The sequence below is a fragment of the Symphalangus syndactylus genome, chromosome 21 (assembly GCF_028878055.3).
Source record: "Symphalangus syndactylus isolate Jambi chromosome 21, NHGRI_mSymSyn1-v2.1_pri, whole genome shotgun sequence".
Lineage (NCBI taxonomy): Eukaryota > Metazoa > Chordata > Mammalia > Primates > Hylobatidae > Symphalangus > Symphalangus syndactylus.
In genome coordinates this window covers 93,148,223-93,172,018 of record NC_072443.2, presented here as the reverse complement: position 1 = coordinate 93,172,018, position 23,796 = coordinate 93,148,223, and positions in this window count along the sequence as shown.

The window sequence follows — 23,796 nt, the reverse complement described above, 5'->3', positions numbered from 1 at the left end:
TATATATACTTTAAGTTCTAGGACACATGTGCACAACGTGCAGGTTTGTTACATATGTATACATGTGCCATGTTGGTGTGCTGCACCCAGTAACTCATCATTTACATTAGGTATATCTCCAAATGCTGTCCCTCCCCCTCACCCCACCCCATGACAGGCCCCGGAGTGTGATGTTCCCCTTTCTGGGTCCATGTGTTCTCATTGTTCAATTCACACCTATGAGTGAGAACATGCAGCGTTTGGTTTTTTTTGTCCTTGTGATAGTTTGCTGAGAATTATGGTTTCCAGCTTCATCCATGTGTCTACAAAGGACATGAACTCATCCTTTTTTATGGCTGCATAGTATTCCATGGTGTATATGTGCCACATTTTCTTTTTTTTTTATTATACTTTAGGTTTTAGGGTACATATGCACAATGTGCAGGTTTGTTACATATGTATCCAGCCACATTTTCTTAATCCAGTCTATCATCGTTGGACGTTTGGGTTGGTTCCAAGTCTTTGCTATTGTGAATAGTGCCACAATAAACATACGTGTGCATGTGTCTTTATAGCAGCATGACTTATAATCCTTTGGGTATATATACATATATATATATAAAAACTATATATATATATTTTGGGGACGGAGTTTCTCTCTGTCACCCGGCTGGAGTGCAGTGGCGCGATCTCGGCTCACTGCAAGCTCCGCCTCCCGGGTTCACACCATTCTCCTGCCTCAGCCTCCAGAGTAGCTGGGACTACAGGTGCCCGCCACCATGCCCGGCTAATTTTTTGCATTTTTAGTACAGACGGGGTTTCACCGTGTTAGCCAGGATGGTCTCGATCTCCTGACCTCATGATCCACCCTCCTCGGCCTCCCAAAGTGCTGGGATTACAGGCATGAACCACCGCGCCAGGTCTCTATTTAAGTTAGCTCTGTCCAGGGCAAACCAGCATTTCAAAGATACAAACTGTTTTTGCAAAAAACAGGTATACACCTATCCATAGTGCAGACATTATGTCTACTTATTTCTCTCTAAATAGATCTTTCATTTTAACAAGTACTTCACCTTCACAAAATTTAGTTGAGTCAGTGAACTCTTATCCAGATGCTATATCTTGGCCAGATTATCAAGAATTAAGCCTCACAGATAGGCTGTTTCCATTTCCTTTAACAAAGTTTATCAGTCCTGAGTTACTTCTTGATTTCTTGCCAGTGGCATATAATGATGACTCAGCCAAGTCAGTTCCCAGAGTTGGACTCTTTTTTTTCTTATACACAGGAAACTTCTTTTCCAAGAATACTTGTTCCAGTTGCTCACAATCTTCATAGTTGATGATTATAGAATGATCTATGTACTTTCAGTGTACCTTCAAAAATGAGATCTGCAGCTGGATAAGACGTGTGTGTGTGTGTGTGTGTGTGTCTTAGTAGACTTAAACCGTTCATTGAATAAGAAGCCTAGTTGATAGTGTAAGGTGAGAGTTAGAAGAACAGGGAATTATTTGGTTTAAGGAATTGTGAAGAAATGTGCTATGCCATTAAAATTTTTCTCTACTTTTGTGTTAAATCTTAATTTTGTGCAGAATTTACTAAGCTGCAGGAAACTGTCAAAATTGACTCTTGCTAAGTTCCATATTGGTTTGTAATTATCTTAAAACAAAAGTTGGTTGATACTAAAGTGCAGTTTTTCCTCTAGCTTTCATAAATTGAGACAGGTCTTTTTCTCACCCTCCACATACCTATGGCTGGAAGCCGAGGTGGTTGTTCTTGGTTCCCATTACAACTTCTAGACTGTTAATTTCTCCGCTCCTTGCAAATTAGACTGTTCCTTTGAAACTCAAACCCCTTGGAAATATCGGCCATGCCCCTTTGGTATTACCATCATCAACAGACCTCCCTCCTGGGCACTCTGGTCTTATTTTTTTTTTTTTTTGAGATGGAGTCTTGCTCTGTCACCCATGCTGGAGTGTAATGGTGTGATCTCGGCTCACTGCAACCTCCTCCTCCCGGTTTCAAGTGATTCTCCTGCCTCAGGTTCCTGAGTAACTGGGATTACAGGTGCATACCACCACACCCAGCTAATTTTTGTATTTTTGGTAGAGACGGGGTTTCGCCATGTTGGCCAGGCTGGTCTCGAACTCCTGACCTCAGGTGATATGCCTGCCTCAGCCCCCCAAAGTTCTGGGATTACAGGCATGATCCACTGCACCTGGCCTCTTGCCATTTATTTAAGGCTGTAGATCTTTTGCTCAATATCATCTTCAGGCAAGTTCAGCCATCATTTTAGTGGCTCAGCTTTCACGTGAAAGGACCAGTACAAACCTCGGTTCCCCGTTTTTTGACATCTTTATTTCCATTACTTTTTTTCTTTCCTCCACTTTATTGTCATCAAATCTGAAACATTTTCTATAAGGGTATATACCACCAGGATCTAGATGCAAATATTCTGCCTCCTGGACATCACTCCTTGCCAGCTCGTTGGCCCAGATGTCCTCATTCCTACAACCCTTCATTTTCACTGAGACTCTTCTTAGGACACAGCTGCTGCTGCTCCCTCACGATCCATCCGTACTCTCTTGCTTTCAGTTTCCACCTTTTCCTCCTCAAATGCCATAGTTCATTTTTAGCATTCCCTTGCAACTACCCTGAGCTTCATTTTCCCACAATTTATTTGTTTCTGTTTCTCTTCCCAAATTTTAAATATTGATGTTTCTAAGGGTTCTGTCCTAATTGCTCTTCTTTTCTCTCCACACACATACTCTCTCTAAGCTCTAAACACTACTAAACAGCTCATAATTTCCAGTCTTAGAGTTTGGCCCAGACCTTTATTCTGGGAGTTGATGATTTACATGACAATAGCACTCGAATAATTCAGAGGTAACATGTCCTGGTTTCCCACATGTCAGTAAGTGGCACTGCCAGCCATGCTAGACGCTTATAAGTCATTTTTGGCCCTTCCTCAATATTCTGACAATATCCAATTCAACATTCATTTAAAAAATATTTTGGTTCCAAATACATCTGTAATTTCCTCCACCTCTTTTGATTTCCAATGTCCCCAGCCTAGCCAGAGCCACATATTTTCTTACCTATGCTTATTTTCTTAGGTCATCCTTAGTCAACCTACTTTAATTCTTAATCTCCTACACCCTGTTAGCTACAGAGAAACCAAAGTGATCTCTTAACATGTCTTTCAGTTTCCAACTCTCCCACTTTTCTGGTGTACTTGGACTAACATTTATGTTCCTCATCATTACTAATGAAGACCTGTACTGTTTCACATATCCTTCTCTTTCAGCCACGTCTCACATTAGTCTTTCTCCCTTCTGTACTTCATCCAGATTCCTACTTTTCAGTTTTTCATTTCATCCAATTCACAGGTTTCTTCTACATGCCAAGATCTTGCTCATATATTAGGGTCCATGAACACTGGGGGTTTTTCCTAAAAGACGAATCTTTCTGTAGTGTATGAAAAGCTAACTCTTTTTATTCTCAGGTCTTACCTTAAATATTCTCACTTGAAAGAAGTGGTTAGAATCTGTATAATCCAAATTAATATTTCTTTTTTTCTTTTTCTTTTGAGACAGGGTCTTGCTGTGTCACCCAGGCTGGAGTGCAGTGGCACAATCTTGGCTCACTGAAACCTCTGCCTCCTGGGTTCAAGCAGTTTTCCTTTCTCAGCCTCCTGAGTAGCTGGGACTACAAGCGCACACCACTACACCCGGCTAACTTTTTTATTTTTAGTAGAGATGGGGTTTTGCCATGTTGATCAGACTGGTCTGAAACTCCTGGACTGAAGTGATCCATCCGCCTTGGCCTCCCAAAATGCTGGGATTACAGGCATAAGCCACCACGCCCGGCCCAAATTAATATATCTATATATAAAAATTATATGTATGAATCTTATATAATCTGAATTAAGATTGTATCTAATGTTCGCCCCAAAACCCTTGTTGTATATTCAGTCCCTTGCTTCACTTTGCATGTGAACACATTTTGTAATAATCTCTTCTCTTTGCTCAGTTGGGTTTCTGTGCCTGTCTTCGTCTTCAGAATTGAAACCCTGGGAGTACAGGACTGTGGCTTTCTTATTCACCACTGCAGCTCCGTAACTAAGAGAGCATCTGATACATATGTGTGAAGGGAATTGGTTAAATATAGACCACTATGTCCAGTGGAGTCCACAGCCTATTCACTTCATGTAGTTTCCAAGAAACAAAGGCTTCTCAACATATATTAATGAATGAGATATGGGCCAGGATATCTGGTCTGGCTGGAGATGGCTTAACTTTGAGTTCACTTGAGAGGGTATCAGTGTGAGCAGGGATGCTTTCACTCACTTCAAGAATTGCATGGTGTTTAGGGGGAAGAATCACCCTGCTTCTCTGGAGAGACATGAGGGCTCTGTGGCTCCTGTGGGCTCTCAAACTGTTGGAAGATGACTGCTAAACCTGAGTTTTCAGGTCTCCTAGTTATATTCATTTAAACTTATAGATGATTTGTCACTATTTTAAGTTGTTTTTCACTGAAAATTCAGTCTGAATATAGAGCCTTATTTCATTCAGAACAGAAAGAATGGGTTACGGTGAAATCTGTTTATCTATAATTTTTAAGTAAGTACAATTTTATAAACCAGTTATTCCTAACTTGAGAGGCCTGGAGGATTTATTACAATGTGTATTTCAGGGCCACATCTGCAGAAGTTTTGATACAACATTTCCTTACTAATCCCCCTGACAGCACATTTTAGCAGGCATCCTGTGTTATTGAGAAGCAGAACGTTTATGCACCACACTTTGGGAGAGAGAAGTGCATGTTGTGTTACCATTTAAAGATGCCTGGTTCTTGTGGGGCAAATTGGCAAATGATTTATCTGAACTAATGGCAGAGTGGAATTTTAATATTTTAGGGTTTTCAGGAATCTTAGAGCTGTTTTCATTTGTCTCATACATAGAGCCTGAACCTTGAAGACATTAATGAATTTGTCACAGAAATTAAATTGGGCCAAAATTTACATTTCCAACCCATGTCTGTGCTCTTCATTCTAAAGCACAATGGCCTAGAGTCATATTTTAACCTCTAACTTTTATCTTATTAAAAAATAAAATAAAATAAATAATTGTAAATACATGCATGTATTATACCTATATATACAATTTATATACATTACAATATTAATTTGAACTACACATGACATCACTAGTAAAGGCCAGTTACAGTTTAGACTGAGATAAGCCCTGTGAGAATTTACTAAGATCAAAAAGACTCCTTTTAATAGTGACTCAGTGGCACCTACTCTAAGGACAAAGGCTCCAGTATGTATCCTAATCTAAGTTATTACTGAATGTGAGTCCTGTGATAGCTTCTAATGAAAATTTCCCATTGGAAAAAATCAATGTTAATAACTGGAACTCGAGAGCTGTAATGGGTTCTGCTGTGTTTTTCGGGCTTAGACTGTGTGCTATAATATGCTAAGAAGAGGAGTTGATGACCTGTGAGCTCTGGTCACTTCCTGATCTCATTTGATTCTTTGGTCTTTAGTTTTAAAAGGGTGATCAGAGAGGTTGCTTTATAATGGAGAAGTTGAACAAAAGGACCATCAACCTGCAGGCTCACTGGCACAGCGCAAGTTTCACCGGATAAGCATTTCAGTAAAGAGGACTATTGCCAACAGCAATACTTGCAAGGAAGCTTTGTTCCAGAGAGGATTTTTGTTTTTAAAGAAGCTGCTAGAAAAACTGACACTAGAAGCTAACTAGAGTCACTCTTTCTAGATATCAATGAAATTGTAAGTCTGAAGACATTACTTACCTAGATACAGAAATGGACTTTATTTAAGAACCAACTTTATACATATCTAATATACCTAGGCTTGTTGATCAAGTTGGCTGGCTGGGGAAGAATAAGACCATCTAGAAGATCCACATGATGAGAGAAAGCATTCGGGGAGAGCAGACAGATACTTGATGCTGGCCACAGATAGAACTCAGAGACGCTCTGTGATTGAAGTGGTTCTAATACCTAGAAGCTTCGATTTGCTCTTATAACGTGTTCTAAAGCCATTTAATTCAAGACTACCCTTCCTGGTTGGTACCTGTAGATGTAATGCATCTCCTAAGGTATTACTCTAGGCTCCATCGGACAGAACAACTACATGGAGGTAGGTGGTGGAGCCTCCGGACTCCACGACACATTTCACAGTGCTGTTTACTCCAAAACACTGGCCTAATTGAACTAATGTAGCTATTGGGTAAGACGAGAAGTAATACACGAACATTCTTAAAGTCTGTTCTCTTTTGCCTTGTGACCTTAAACATTTGAAAGACCAAGATGAACACTATTGAATAGAATTGTGTTTCCATCGTCATAACTAACCTGAAAGCCTAAGTTTTACCTCTTTCACTGCACATCCGATCTATTTTATGGGCAGAAGAGCACAATGGGCTCAGCTATCCAGGCTTTAGGAGTTATTTTAATCTTTAAAGAACAATAGACACAAGTAAAAGTACATACATAAAGTAGGTATTTTATATTTAATTTTTATTTTCATATGCGTGAAAAGGGTGTTCCAAAAAAAGATTAGAGAAGTCCATGGCATGTCTTTCTGGTTAATGTTACTTTATTTTTTGGTTCATCTACCATACTACTTACAAGTTACTTGATTTTGTTCATGGAAAATTATTTTAAATGAATTGATTTTACTTTTCATCAGCACAGTTGTTGACTAATACCAAAGTTAGTTAGAAGGTTATGATTTTTGTATTTATAGAATGGCAGGGGCAGCATTTAGATAATACATCATAGTAACTTGGCATTTATGAAATATTAGTTTTCCATAAACATGAACTCAGAGAGGAAGGTTACATTTTTTTAAATTATAATAACATTTTGAAAAGCATCTGTCCTTTAAAATGTTACTGAAATATATATTGGAACTGGTGTTTTAGATGCCAGTCCTTCCTGAAGAGTGTTTTGAGATTTTTTTCAAATACTGCCTCAGTTCTATATAAAATAGAAAAAATTCTGCCTTGTAAAATGACTACTGGATGTAGGTAAGAAGAAGTTAAGGAAATATTACATAAAAATAGATTTGCAAAGGTAATTTGCTGGAGGATTATTTACACTTTGATGAGTGGATCTGGATATTTTGATACTAAGTGAAAGTGGTTCCACTGGAATTAGAAGGGAACAGAGATCTGCAAGCAGGAGTGAAAAGAATGTGTGTAAGCCGGGCACGGTGGCTCATGCCTGACCTCAGGTGAGCCGCCCACTTCAGCCTCCCAAAGTGCTGGGATGACACGCTTGTTAAGTGGTACTCTAATTAATCAGTAACTTAAACCTCAAAAGAGATTCATTATGTACACAAAATTAATCTTGTGTAATCAAGTGTATAAGTAAAATTAATTGAAGAAATCAAAAAACGCACGGTGGCTGACACCTGTAATCTCAGTGCTTTCGGAAGTCCAGGTGGGAGGATCCCTTGACTTAAGGAGGCTGAGACCAGTCAAGCAACACGGTGGGACCCATCTCTGTAAAAAAATTAGCCGGGGATGGTGGTGCGTGCCTGTAGTCCGAGCTACTTGAGAGGCCGAGGCAAAAGTATCGCTTGAGCCTAGGACTTGGAGTCTGAAGTGAGCTATGATCACACCACTGACTCCAGCCAGAGCAACAGAGGGAGACAATGAGAACACGTGGACACAGGAAGGGGAACATCACACTCTGGGGACTGTGGTGGGGTGGGGGGAGGGGGCAGGGACAGCATTAGGAGATACACCTAATGCTATATGACGAGTTAATGGGTGCAGCACATCAACATGGCACATGGATACATATGTAACAAACCTGCACATTGTGCACATGTACCCCAAAATTCAAAGTATAATAATAAATAAATAATAAACCACAAAACACTTGTAATTCCACATCCAGATATATAAACCACAGGAATACTTAGATAAACACACGCTATACACACATATAGTATATATATGATAAAATATATTTGTATGTTCAACTTGGGAAAGGTTGATGATTTTAGAAACAAACTAATAATTCTTTTGCCTTGTGCTCTAATGATTTTCAATATGAAGATGTATTTGGGATCAAATACATGAGGCTCCACATACAAGACATCTTTCTTTCCCCTCTTCTCAGCACCATTTTTTGGCTGATTATTGGACTACAACTGGGAGATCTAGAACTAAATTCCTGCTTAGTGTTTACTTGTTCAGAGCATAGGCTTTGAAATCGTCCTGTTTTGCCTCAGTCTCCACAGTGGTACCTACTAACCTCATGACTAGGGGATCGTGTAGCATTTCTCTAAGCCTTGTTTTCTTAGCTGTGAAGTGGTAAATTTTGGAAGTGCTTTGTTCATAGGATTTCTGTGAAAACTGAATTGGGTAAAGAATGTAAGGCATTTAGCACAGTAAAATAACCTGGATTACAGTAACTTTTCCAGGAGTGTTTATTAGTACTTAAACTGTCATTGTCATCAAAATTCTGTTTTTACATATGAACTTAGAAATGTCATTGTAACCTTCTCAACTCATTTGGTCATTTAAAATGGAGAGGTTGAGTTAGGTGTTTCTTAAATTTCTCTTTAGCTCTGATACTATGAGTCTGACGTTAAGTAATGCAAAGTTGGTAATTAAATCTTCCCCTTTCGTGATGTAGGAGAAAGGCATAAAAAATTTCTGGGTGACTGGATTCCCTTGCAAGTTTATTAGAATTGTAATTACGTAGCATTTTGAATAAAGCATTCATTCTGGAAATCATTAAGTTTATTTTTCTTAACTCCGTTATTTTGTCAACTGTGGAAAAATTGGGATTTAGGAGTAACCTCTGATTTAAAATTCCACCTACTAACCATTTAAATTGTAGTCTTGTAATTTCCTAACTTTAGTCTTGAAGGTGTTTCTCATTCTTATGCGTTATTATACTGTATTATATATTTATGCAACATAAAATTTATAGTTTTAACTATTGCACATGTTTACATATGAAAGGTGTAATTTTGAACTTATCATTATTAAATTTGCTAGTTTTGCTTCACTATTCATTTTGGACACTTATCCATATTAGTACATGCAACTCAAGTTTATTCTTTTGAGCTACTGTATATCATTCAAATGTGTGAATAAATAACCTTGCTTTGGTGGACATTTAAGTATTTTCATGTATCAGTATGAAAAGCAGTTTCAAAATGAACATTCAAATATACATTGTCATATATGTGTATAATATTTGTATATATGAAGGTTCCTGTGGGTCATATATCTGAAATCAAAATTACAAGTGTTTTGTACCTTCTATAATTAATTTTACTCTCAATTTTAAGTAAACAAGATTAGTTTTTGCACATGATGCATCTCTTTATTCAGTTAAAATTACTGACATAATTAGAATACCACTTAAAACTTGAGAATATTTTCAAGGGTATTTATGCAAAACTTACATAAATGTGTTGAAAAGTCCTTTTGTATATATGTAGAGATTACATGGTATGTTAAATTCATCAATTTGCCTAAATATCAAGTTATACTTAAGTAGTGTCCATACACCATGCTTTTGCTTGACTGAACTCCAATATGTATATCGGGAGTACTTTTTAACATTCATAGGTTAAGTGGCCTGTTTTGGAAAATGATATTAAAAATGGAATTCAGATGAATGCTTAAAGATTAAAAATGAATGAGCTTTCGTATTAATCATCAATATGACAACCATAAAGGGAAGCATGATTTTCAAATGTACCTCCTTGTAGGCAGGATAATTCAGAAATGCACAGTGCATATTAGATATGGGATTTGAGTCGTAGTGTATTTCTCTAAGAATGTAATTTATTGTACTTTCACATCCACCCCACTGAATATGCAGAGTTTAAGATGCAATGGCCAGAAGACACGAGCGTGTCACTAGAAGGATGTGGACGTGGGCTCCGGGGCTGTTGATGATGACGGTGGTGTTTTGGGGTCATCTGGGGAATGGACAAAGCCAAGGTAAGTGCAAGGATTTTCTAATTCTTTGCGAGTTGGATGCGAATTTCACTTTGTGATGAAATTATGTTTAGTGTTTGGTTTGATGTTTAAGCAATTTGTTACAATCTTCCGTCAGGTTTTTGTTACAGGGTATTGTAATATCTCTGCAGTTAAATTGAAATAGAATTAAGTGTGAGTAAATGCATCAAAATTGAAGCCATGTTTCTGAAATTGGCTTTTCTCTGTTGTAATTGATGATATGTATATATATGTGAGGTATTATGAGGCCATATATATGCGTGTGTCTCTGTTGCATTTGGTGACATGTATATATATGTGAGGTATTACGAGGCCATATAAATTCGAGTGTGTGGGTTTTGGGTGGGTGGGTGTGCCTGTGAGTTTGTGTATGTGGTATTTTACAGGAACACGTAGCATATAAAGTTGTTGTGATTTTGAAGAAAAGTTTTTGGACGTTTGTCTGTTTAGGGTTTTTATGTTTTTGGATGTTTGTCTCTTTAGGGTTTTTATGTTTAACATTTTAAAATTTCAAGAACCTATTCTTAAAGGATGTGATGTTCTTTAGAAATTAAATGAAAAATGTGACGTTTCTCGTTCTTCTGCCAAGGGTATTTAGGGGAAATTAATGAGAGAGTGGAGCTGCAAGGTTGTGGCATCCTGAAATGTCAGTTGGAGAGTAGAAAAGGGCCATAGATTTTGGAATAAGGCTTTCAATACTGATTTCATCAATAGCTGTATGGAGTGGTTTGTGCCAAATCTAGTATCTGTGAATGTATTTTGTGATAAGTATTGTATTATTTTTGGAGGTGTGTTGCCTGCTCAGATACAAATTGCAATTCTGTACTTTATGTGATAAAACATCCTGACACCCCTGAAATTTTCTTTTCCTTTCGGGGCAAGTATATTCAGCATTGATTTTCTGCATTTTCAAGGCTTGAAATGAAATCTGTGAGCAGGAAGTTTACAGAGTTATTTCAAGGGATAGATATATTTCTCCAGATAAAATTGAAAGTGTGCAGTGTTATTATATAATTGTGATGAAGTTGAGCTTTGCTAGTTTGGAGTATCTAATAAAGTTTAACACTTTTTAAAAGATCCTTCAAAAAGATCAGCTTTCTTGCCATATGTAATATTGTTCAATGAAGATTTGAAATGAAATAGATATTTTTTCAAAACCACAAATGCATCTGTGCCTTTGTATATGAACAGTTGTATATACATGTAAGCAGATAATACATTTTGTTAATTAAGATCAGCTTTGATTTTAATTTTTCTTTCCTGTCATTCAGAATTTGTATTTGCATCTAATAGAATTCTCATTTTTCTTTTGTGATAAAACTAATGTAAAATATATTCAATACACATAGTAGTTTTTTTCACCAAAGGTCTAAAACAAGAATATGTAGACAGTAGCTACGTTGGATTTCTTTGGCTATAAGAGTTGTCTATTTCTCTGGTGATGTGTAGAATTACTAAAATGCAGCATGACAACTGTTTCTCTGTAATAGTGATCCAACATGACATGTAGTATTACACAGGGTTGCTAATACCTTCCTCTGACCATCATTTCCAGTAATTGTGGCTTGTTTTAGATGAGGAATAGGTTATTAGATATTTAAAATATTTGAGAAAAATAGGTATCTTCTCTCTTATTTACCCAAACCCTTTTATTTACTCAATATTGATGGCTCAAGTATTCTATCTTTCACTAGGGACCATCATTTATTAAAAAATGGCCTGAAATCAATTCCAAGTCTAGCTGTAGTGAAGCTTCTAGTGGGAAATGCAAGTTAAGTAATTTGTTTTCTTTCTAAAAGGATAAATTAAAATAGACAATGATTCAAAGAACAAAACAACTTAATAGAAAACATAATGGAATGCTTTGATACTATGATTCAGGGAATTTTGCTTCCTTAGTGGTAGCTAGATTGAGTGAAGGAGATTGCTTAGGTATAATGAGCAAATCTTATAATTGCAAGTATAACCCAAGCTGCATATCATCATTTAGCTCAATAAGCCTCAGTAAATATTAAATATTACCTTTTAACTTTTATGCAATTAAGCAGAATTTAAAAATAAAAGTTTTAAAAATTAAAGTTTTTATTACTAAGTATCTTTTAAAATACAAATCTCACAGCTCCTTATTGTCAAGAAAAGAACACATGAAAATTTATAAATAAGGTTTTCTCTCTATTAAATTTACAGTCTTGCATTAAATATTGGTTATTGGGACCCACCATGTCCATGATTATGATTAAGTATCAATGAAAGATGACTCTTGCAGCAAATATGCATGCAAATGTTTTAAGATTATTTTCACATTATTTCACATAATTTCTTAAGCATAATAGGATAAGTAAATTATACTTTCTACACAAGCTCTTCATATTTATGAATAGACCATGTTCTAAATTTTTCAATCATTGGGGAATCCCAATGTCATATTTATGAATGGACCATGTTCTAAATGTTTCAGTCATTGGGGAATCCCAATGTCATATTTATGAATGGACCATGTTCTAAAAGTTTCAGTCATTGGGGAATCCCAGTGTCGTATTTATGAATGGACCATGTTCTAAATGTTTCAGTCATTGGGGAATCCCAGTGTCGTATTTATGAGTGGACCATGTTCTAAATGTTTCAGTCATTGGGGAATCCCAGTGTCGTATTTATGAATGGACCATGTTCAAAATGTTTCAGTCATTGGGGAATCCCAGTGTCGTATTTATGAATCGACCATGTTCTAAATGTTTCAGTCATTGAGGAATCTTCCTAGAGAAACCGTGTGAGAAATTGTAGCTAAGCTCAAAAACGGAAGACAAAAATCGATTTAACGAGGAATGTAGATTAATGTCATAGTATTATCGCGACTGTGTGCAACCACTACTTATAAACAATGATATAAGAAATGCAATCTGAAATCTGAATTCTAAATAGGAATGTAGTGCCATTATCCCTCTGGGACCCTTAGGGTCAAAATAAGATAAAAGTGATGAATGGTGGGTTGGAAGTCAGTCAGTGATCCTTGTCAAATTTTTGTATCTGTCAAGAAAAGCATCTGCTTGAGGACATCCATTTTCCTACTTCTGAGTTACAGAATAATAGGTACTTATCCTGAATGTGACATTCCCTGACGTGGACTCTGTCTTTGCTGCTTAGGTGGTGTGTGCATGAGAAAGTGCTTAACATCTGAAAACGGAGACAATCCTTAGAGAAAGATATATATGAATTTTAAAAGGAAATATACCTACGATGGAAATAAAACAAATAGCATAAATATCTAGCTGTATTTGGTCTTTTTGGTAACTATTACAATATATACATTTTCAAACAACTAAGTTCAGCACTGACTTTGGGAGAATCTAGATAAAACTGAACTGACATATAATAAGCATTGGTGTAATTAATAGCACAGCGGGCAGAACCATGGGGGTATTTCCTGAGGAAGAGGGACTATAGAGAGGCAAAAGAAAACCCAGCTCATTCTGGGGAGTGCCAGGAGCAGTTATTATATTCAGAACTGAGAACTTATTTCTAACTCACCAACCCATAGTTCTGGCTGAAGTGCAGTGGTGCAGTCATAGCTCATTCTCAGCCCCAAACTCCTGGGTTCATATGGTCCTCTCATCTCAGCCTCCTGGTAGCTATGACCACAGGTGTGCACTACTTTGTCCAGCCAGTTTATTTTATATTTTATTTTCATTTCATTTGTAAAGACTGGGTCTTGCTATGTTGCCCAGGCAGGTCACAAACTCCTATCCTCAAGCAGTCCTCTAACCTAGGCCTCCCAAAGTACTGACATTACAGGCATGAGCCATTGCATCTGGCTCAAAAATATTTCTGTCCTAATGGCTTTAACAAAGAAGTGCCGTTTTGGGGATATATACAATGGTGTGCTGCTTGGGAGTGACAAAAAAATAATTATAAGAAGAATGGAACGAATATGTCAGTATGTTTTCAAAAGCAAGTTAGCCCAAGTTTTTAAACAAGCATAATTTTAGGGTTTTTGTAACTAACTTAGGGTTTAAATGTAGCAAAAATTTTAAACATTATCATGAATACACAGAAAATTTTAATCAATTTGGTTTCCATGATGAATTTACAAGCTTAAATTCCTAATTTCAATTTGCTGCTAGATATGAGAAAGTTTGAGATTTTGAAGAAGCAAGTGGTTCTTACAAATGTAGCAAACTTAAATTTTGAGGACAATTTAATTTAACTTCCATTTTTATGACCAGATTTTGGGTCAGCTGTTAAGCATTCAAAAAATAAAATCTGATAATATCTGGCAATTCCAATTTTCAGTTTTATTGATCTTCACCATGAAATAATATATAAGCTAAGGGGCAAAATTTTGGAAAAGCAGATCACTTTGTTGTCCTATTTAGCAAGTTCTCAAATTATGCCATCTTGGAATCATTACAAGTAATTATACGAAGACAGTATCTTGTGTTTTGTATTTCATTGTTACACATCCAATTGTTCTCTAGAGATATCAGAGAAAACCCACTCAAGAAGGGAAGGTTAGATAAACAGCCCTCTCTCTCTCTCTCTCTGTCTTTGCCTCCATTTGGTTCCTTATGTTCATTTCTCAGTGCATTTCAGTTACTTTTATTGTTCCCTTCATTTTCTCTTTCATTCCAGAAGTTTAAGTGATTGCATAATTCTTTTGACAGCTGAAAGTAGTATCCGACTTTGAATGAAAGGTTTACAGCTACAGCTTTTCAATTAGAAAATCTCAGATCATGTGATCTATGAGTTTTAATATCTTAGGATCTCGACCAGTAAGGAATAATCACTTTGAAAAACCTTGATGCTACCTAGAGTTTGTGTTTTGTGAGGTTGCTTGGTAAATTATTTTCCTTTGATAATTGAATATTGCTTCAAGAGAGGTGAGCTCAGACGTTTGGCAATGAATATTGAATGTGTATTCCAAGAGACATGACCTTAAAATATCATCAAGCTAAGTAGTAGTGAAATTGAACTCTGCTGTATAATAGAAGTCAGTGTTTCTTACATCTTTGTGATATATAAATATTTTTACATTGTGGTAGATAATAATTTGTATGGGAACATTTAATTGAATTTAATTTATCCTATGGCAGAATTATGTTGCATAGGTCATTTTAGTTTTTGATTTAAGCATCTTAAAATTACAAATGCAAATATTCAACACGTAAAACCCACATGAATACACACTCCCAAACATTTGAAATCCTAACAGTCATTTCCAACAGCTTTTTCCTACAAAAGAAGTCAGCTCTTCTTAGAGAAGACATGCATTCCCATAGCTTGAGAGGTGCACACTATAAGGTAAACAGAGAAAGGATTACAGCAGTTTAAGTATACCAGCGGATTTACTTTATAGACAATAGACTTTTGAATTACTTGTCTTCAAAATTTGGTTTCTTGAGAAAATTATCTGTGTAGATTAATCATGCATTTCAGATACTTTCCAGACATCTGAATGTTGTTTTCTTAAAAGTAGCCAGCACGCCTTTTTATGCAGTCTGCATGGGAGATAGTAAGAGATGTGTATGCTGTATATCTACTAGTAGAGATTTGTTTATGAGTGCTTCCTTAAAAAATTATTTTTTCTGAAGAAAGGGATTTCTTTTTTATAATTTAGATTAGATGATTTTAAATGTTTTTAGGTTTTAACCTCTCTGATCATCAGGGTCATTGCCATGGAAAAAATGCAAGTTATAGCATATTTCATTTTTATAAGGAAAGAAGTTGATAATTTAGACTTTTTTCTTTTACTAAATTGAATTACATCACTCAATATTTGGATGGCATTAATTCACAATAGCAACAAAAAAATCTTACTATTCAACAAAATAAAGTATGATTTCCTTCACATTTAACTTAATTTGTTCTTTAAAACATCTCCTAACGAAGGTTTTCTCATCCTCTGAAGCTGAATTTATTTAGGAAAAAATATTTTAAACACCATCCCAAGTGATATAACTATTTTTATTGAGCTTTGATGTTCTATTTGAACATATTTGAAGACTGTACAAGCACTCAATTTAGAATTAAGATTTTATTTGGAGATTTTGGTTGTATTTGAAATCTGTTGTGGAATTAAACATGAAGAATACGTCAATTTACTAGATGTCATTGTCTATGACACATTTTAGTCTTATCTTTCTGCCTATATGTAAAGAGGAATAGAAATAATTGGTATAAACAGGAAAAAAGAAGTAAAGTGGTAGGATCAGATGTGAGAAATATATAAGCTAAGATACTCTTTTTTTGTTTGTTTGTTTTTTGTTTTTGTGAGACAGAGTCTTGCTCTGTTGCCCAGGCTGGAGTGCAGTGACACAATCTTGGCTCACTGCGGCCTCCACCTCCCAGGCTCAATGGTTCTCCTGCCTCAGCCTCCTGTGTAGCTGGGATTACAGGTACGCATCACCACACCCGGCTAATTTTTGGATTTTTAGTAGAGACTAGGTTTGACCATGTTGGTTAGGCTAGTCTCAAACTCCTGACTTCAGTTGATCCGCCCACTTCAGCCTCCCAAAATTCTGGGATTTCAAGTGTGAGCCACCAGGGCCAGCCTAAGCTAAGATATTCTAGAAGCTATTAATAGTAAAATATAATGTAAATTGTTTAAAATTAATCTGTATATGAAATTTTTTCTAGGACTTTCCTGCCAGAAAAGTAGGAATAGAATGGCAAAAGGAACGAGGTTCCTTCTACAAGTAGGCACACATCCTATTTCACTTTATCCTGTGATCAGTCTCATAACCATCTCCTGGTGTGAAGTGCTAAAACTGTGCTTTAAGAATAACTTAAGTCCTTTATGTACAAACTAAAGTATGAGAGCCTGAACCTTGGAAACCAAGAGATTCCAAAAAGCCTTATGTGTGAGACTGGGTGCCACAGATCTTGGCAGAAATTACTGCTTATTCTTAATTCTTATTGTTCCTTTCTAGCACTTCAATTTATAATGCCAATATCTACCTCAGCCTAAAGACAAGCTCTAGAATCACTTGTGTTACTTATTACATTTCTTTTAAAAAACTCATGAATTACACATGAATTTCAAAGTTGCCAACTGAGATTCCAAGGACTTAAAAAAGAAAAAACGTGGCACCTTTCCATTATAAAGGCTGTACGCAGTCTTCATAGTGTTTGTCTTTAAGGGACAACATGCCTCATCCATCAGCAACTTTTCTTCCTTAAATCATCATATCTTGCCTAAAAAGGCTTTCTGAAAACTAAGATTTGCAGATTGTTATATCACATCTTAATCTACGTATCAACTTTAGCATTATCAAAGCATGAACTGTTCTGGGTTTTCATAGTTAATTATGTTTGTGGTAATAACTGGGATGCAATTGTTTTTCTTCTGATGATTTTGTACTTGCTTTTCTTATGGTAACTTCTGATGCTTGTTTGTAAGATCTTCCTCTCTTTTCTCCATCTGGTTATCTTCTTACCTTCTGTCCTTTAACTCAGATGTCACCCACACTGTGTGTCTTTCTGGATTGCTTCTTATTTAACTGTTGCTTCTCATAGTTTACATACCTCCTCCTGTACCACACTATCAACATTTCTCAAGCTGCACTATATGCTGGGTTGTGTCTTTATTTATTTATAAGTTCCTTGATAATTCGGACTATATATTAGTATATTCAAAAAATACTTATGAAGTGTTTACTTTGGGTCAGGAATTATTGAGTGAAGGAAATTGACCAAAACTCTGCCATCATGAAGCTCGCATTCTAACTTAGGGAGACAGATAACAGACAATGAGCCACATAAATATGCAAAGTATCGTAAGTTAGATGGTGAAAAGTAATCCTGGATGGGGATCAGATAATTTTGATAGGATAATTTTTAACTGGGTAGTCAAGAAAGGCCGCACAGAGAAGATGGCAATTGGAAGAACAAGGTGGTGAGAACTGCTGAGTCTGGAGCAAACACACAATTTGGAGCAGTAGAAGATTCCAGAAGTAACAGTATAGAGGCGAAGAAGTGGGAATTGTGTGGAGTCTTTTACTTGCTGTTGTAATGACCTTGGCTATGCTTTGAAGTGAGGTGGAAAGTTGGCAGGGACCTTAGTTTTCTTTTTAATAATTCACTATGAATTTTGAACGGTCACTATTATAGACTCAATAATTTTGCTTTATTACTCTTGCAATTGACTACAAAAGAGCGTATTGAAGAAATGTTAAATTCTAATTTAAACTGATTGAAATAGGTTTTTATCTTTTTATGTTTCTCATCACTGAATATCTCATTTTTAATTAGTTTGAAAGCATTCTAAGATAGTGAGCCAATGCAATTTAGCATAATGCATAACTTATTATTCATCAGATTTAGGTATTTAACCGAGGATGCTAATTAGGAAAGTAACTTGTTCTGTTGGATGATTTTGATAAAGCTACTTTCAAATGATTATCACATCCATTGATGTCATATTAAGTTGTGTTTCTGGAAACCAAATTTAGGCAGTGGTAATGAGTTAATATCTCTAAGTGGATACCTTTTATCTCTACAGTCAAGGATACTTGAAAGTGGAAAAACATACTGGCTTCAAGTCTTGGGAACTAGGACTTACCGGAAATGTGTGTGTTTTTTTTGTTTCCTGGTGGAATTGTCTTCTCGGAAAGATGGTGTTTCCTTTTCAATAGGAAAAAATTGATCCTATGCTGCTTTACTTTAATGCTTTGCTTTTGTCAAAATAGTGTTTTCTTAGGAAAATTAACCTATCATAATATAATGAAAAGAGAAATGCTGAAGACACAAAATGATGTCCATGTTAATATTGAGTAGGAAGCATCAAGGGACATGAGAAGAGGGAAGCGAAGAGAGGGAGAAGAGAAATTTATAGTGTAACAACAATTAGTAAAAAGGATTAGCATATACATGTAGTCAATAAGTCAATAAATGGCTGTTTATAGAAAGCCTACCAGGCACTAGGGGATATAGCAGTGAAGAAGGCAAAGACACAATTGGCTATACTGTAGTGAGGAGGGAAAGAGGAGGAAGACATACAAATACCTAAAAAAGCAATGGTGTGAAGGGCTATAAAGTACACTACTACGAAGAAGATTACATGTGATAACATGGCTGAGTAAAACTGTCAAGGAGGAAGGCACTGATCTGGCTGTAGGTATTTCAGAGCATTTTTCTCTCTGAGGAGGTAATATTTCATTTGAGAGTTGAGTGAAGACAAAGAGGAAGGTACTTTGAAGATCTGGGGTGCTCTGAGCAGAAAGAAGGGCAGATATAAAGATTCTGTAATTTAAAAAGAGAGCTTGATAGTTTCTTACAAAGAAAAGAAGGCCGGTTTGGCTGGAATGTCCATGAAGGAAGAGCATGGAGAGAGATTACATGAGTGTTCTCAGGGACCAAATCTAGATCTTATATCAAAATGTGAATATAAATTAACTACATTGAAAAGTGTATGATGGATGTGTGATACGATGAGGTTAGCTCTTAGGAGGGTGTACTATTGTGGAAGGGTACACTAGTGAAGGAAGGGGGTTCATTTAGCTGACTATTGCACCTGTCCAGTTGAAGGATGATGGTAGTTGGGATTATGAGTGTAGCAATAAAGTTGGAGAAAATCAGTTGAGATTGGAAGTTGATTTGAAGATGATTGAATTTACTGAGCAAGAATTATATCAAGGTATTTGGATTTAGGGACATGGGGGATTATGGTCACTTTTAATGATATGGCAAAGTCTTGATGACATGAGGCAGTTTGCAAGTGACAGAGGTGTGGGTAGGTGCGTATGTGTGATTGATTTTACATTTTTTAATCTTAAATTAAGACGCTAGTTAGAATCCAAGTGGAGACATCAAGTAGGCACTGACAAGTTGACTTGGCTAGAGATGTGAGTTAGATCATCGTAGCCTATAGAGCATGCCTAAAGTCATGAATCTAGGTGAGGGGTTGGAAAACTATTATAGCCCATGAGCCAGATCTGGTCTGCCACCTATTTTTGTATGGCTCATGAGTTATAAGTACGTGTGGCATTTATAAGTCTAAAATGTAAAATACAGGGAAATTTTTCAGCAGGGATAGTTCCATAAATTTGCCTCTTGGCAACACAAAGCCTGCAATATTTACTATCTGGCTCTTTGTCAAAAATGTTACTGACTCCTGATCTGGATGAAACCCTGTGAGGAGAGAGTGTTGACAGAAGAGAGAGAAGCATCACAGTGGAAATTAAAATTATGTCAACTGAAGTGTGTAGGGTAGAGAATTTAAGCCTGAGTATAACAGTAAGAGATTAAAATAACAGTAAATTCATTATCAGCGTGATCAATGAAACCTTTGGGGGCAAAGAGGAACTATCTTCGTCACACCTTTCACTCACTCATAGAAAGATCTTAGGCAGGAAATATAACTTGTGTGAAGATCTGAGATAAGGCTAATGTAGTTTGGACAAAGAAAGCCAATGGGAGGATGACATTACATCTGGCCAAAGATTTAGGGAAGAGCCAAATACTTCAGGCTTTTTAAAGTGATCTTTAGATAAAGAGGAGGTCATCAAGGCATTCCGAATTTGGAGGATCAAATCACATCTGATGGAAAAAAATCTGGCTGTATGTGCATCTAGGATGTAAGGAAGCCAACATGGATGTGAAGTTAAAATTGTCCATTGCAAATAATAAAATGAAGGCCCCAGGTAGCCTTGGCAAGGGCAGATTTGGTATAAAATCCTTATTGGAATGGGCTTAAGCAGTAACGGGAATACGGATCTAGCTGTTGTGTTTAGTGGAATTTTATCAGTCTTTTTGTTGTGTATGATATATAGATGGTCAAAATAAGGAACTTCTACATTTTCGGTTTTTGTTTTATTGTAATTGAGATTTGAATTAAAAATAAGAAACTTTTATTTTGAAACTTGGAGACTGTGTTTAAAAAGTATAGAGTAGGGCTAGAAAAAAACCTAAAACTCTCCTGATGAGGAGAGTGCTAATCGTGACTCTAATAATAATAAAATACTTTTCTGATAATTTTTTGTGTGTTTCATTATTTATATATGTATGGGAAGTTGTACCCTAGCCACATGCCAATTCACCTGGTGAACTTGCTCTTCAACGTGGCACAAATATTTCCTTCTATCTTTAGCCTTCCGGGGTTTCTCACATGGACTATTGGCTCTTCCTACATGAACCTGCTGGTAGTACCCTGTAGGAGACATGCTACTCCATGACAACAGGCACCACGCTGTAGGGGAATTACCATACCTGTCAATCACTATCTCTAGAATGTGGCCTTTCATGAGCCCTGAGATTTCATACTGTTTCTCTGAGCTGTAACAATATTTATATTGAAAAAATAAACATGTTCTTCTATCTTTAATATTTTATATCTTATAATTTGAATATCCCATTTTCATTATACTACTTAGCTGCTAAGTTATGTTATAAAAACAAGTTTTAATTATCTGCAAACACCTTCAAATCTAATCCTTACCGGTGAAGACTGATGTCTGGTTAACATCTGTTAGGACATTTATTTCCATACAGTATTTATAGCGCCTTTTTGTTATTGATTGGTATGATAAATGTGTAACTCTTACACAAAGACAAAATTTTTAGATTTTTGTATTTAAAATACTGGTTATCAAAAGAAAAACCCAGATGTTATTTGTTTATGTTTCTGCTTGAGGTACTGAATCTATTTCAAGTCATATTTCTCAGTATTGATATACTTAATTTTGCTGAAATAATAACACACTAACTTTAGCTACTTTTTTTCTCAGTGTATCTCCTTGTCGCTCACCATTTCCGCCTCATTTCACTTCTCATCTTTATTTCTTTTTCTTTGGTCTTCTTTTACTTTAGGGATTCTTTCAATTTAGAAGTGTTCTTGTTTTCTGTTAATTACTATTCTTCTTGGATGTACACAGTTATCCTTTTCCATTTCATTTGTGAATTCATCTCAGAGGCATTTTGTATGTGCCTTTTACTCATAGCTTCTCAGAAGTCCCTTTCGAGGTTACCGATTTAACATGTCATGTACTATAAGGTTTGCATGGCATGGTGGCAGCTGACTTTGGTCTTTACAAGGATTGAAATGTTCACTCAACATGGATTGGTAGAATTTATTTTTTCCTTAAACATTTCATCGCCTTGTAAACAAACAAAAGCAAACCCAAGACTCAAAACTGACATTACTATTGGTGCCCCTGGAAATAGCTGCCTTCTCACTAAAGTAGATTTTGTCATCCAACTTTATGTGTTGTTGAACACACATGGTGCTGTATGAGCACTCACTCACTAGTCTAGAAAACATTGCTGTGACCAGTTACCAGAAAAATAAATTCAGATTGCTCTTCACCTTCCACAGATGACCCTTCTGAAAGCCATTTGAATTCATTATAAATTATAGTTATATTAGTGTGACTTTAATTCACTTGTAATCTGAACTTTATGTGCAATGCATTTTTTCCCGTGTTTAATCATTTTTGAATGCTAAATCATTTGCAAACAAATGGCTTGTCCTTGAGAAAGAATTTAAGGCTGAAAGTACATTAAGTGCCATCTGGGTATCTGTGTCAATGGTTTTGTCACTACAAATGTGTGTGTGTGTGCATATCACCTACTTTATCACATTTATTTGATAAAATTGATATGCAATCTCTAAATCATTGTGTCTCCAACTTGTGTTATGCCACAAATACAAATTTTTGTCCTAAAGTTGATGGTACCCTTTGTAAAACTAGAAGTTCTCATTTGTGCAAAGGAAGGAAAAATAAAACAAGAAACAAATTCAATAAAAAAATTAAAGGTCAGATTTCTTTTATAGCTGCTGAATTCCTTTCTTTCCTTTCCATCATCCTCACATTCCCAAATCTCAACAAAGTTAAGAAATTAAAACACACATCATGAGATCATATGTTCACCTTGTTCAGGAACTGAAGGATTACATATACAAGACTATACCTTAATAAGTAGAGGGAGAAATATGAAGATATGAATAGAATATGAAAATTTATTATAATGCAGTTGTATTCTAAAGTGTTTCCTAGGCAGGCTAAGAGTATGTTGCCAGGAAATTTTAAGAGACCCACTCCATTATATAGAAGAGGATGTGTGTAGATCTCTTAATTCTGAAATGTTTAGAACTGAGTACAACAGGTCTTTGAATAACGACGTTTCATTCAATGTCATTTCATTATGATGTTGATGAGAAAAAACAAATTGATTCCAATTGGGGTTCACTGTCTGTGTAGAGCTTATGTATTCTCCCCATGTCTGCATTGATATTCTCTGGATGCTCCAGTTTCCTCTCACTTCCCAAGGCTGTGCATGTGAGGTTGATTGACGTGTCTATGTGGTCCCAGTCTGAGTAACTGTGGGTATGTGTGAGTGCACCTGCAATGCGACGGCGCCCTGTCCAGGGCTGGTTCCCACATTGCGTCCTGAGCTGACAGGATAGGCTGCGGTCAACTGCAACCCTAAACTGAAATAAGTAGGTAAATAATGATTTTACTAGCTTTTATTAATCTTAAACGTATGAATAGCTGAAATTTATTTCAGCATTTAATATTAGAAGTGTTTTGATCTTTATTTACAAGTTTGTTGACGTTTTAGTTACCAAAAGCCATAGAAGCTGAACTCTTTTGATGTCAACCTATGGTAAAATGGGTTTTGCTGACTGTATTTTTGTACCAATTAACCATCCCCAATTTATCCCTCCGTATGCGTGTATCAAAACATCACGTGACCATAAATATATATACCTATGACCAGTTTTCAAGCACCTGTCAATGATGTTAAGTGAAGACTTATTGTAGTCCTTTTTTGGCATAACGAAAATGTGTGTGTTTTGTTCAA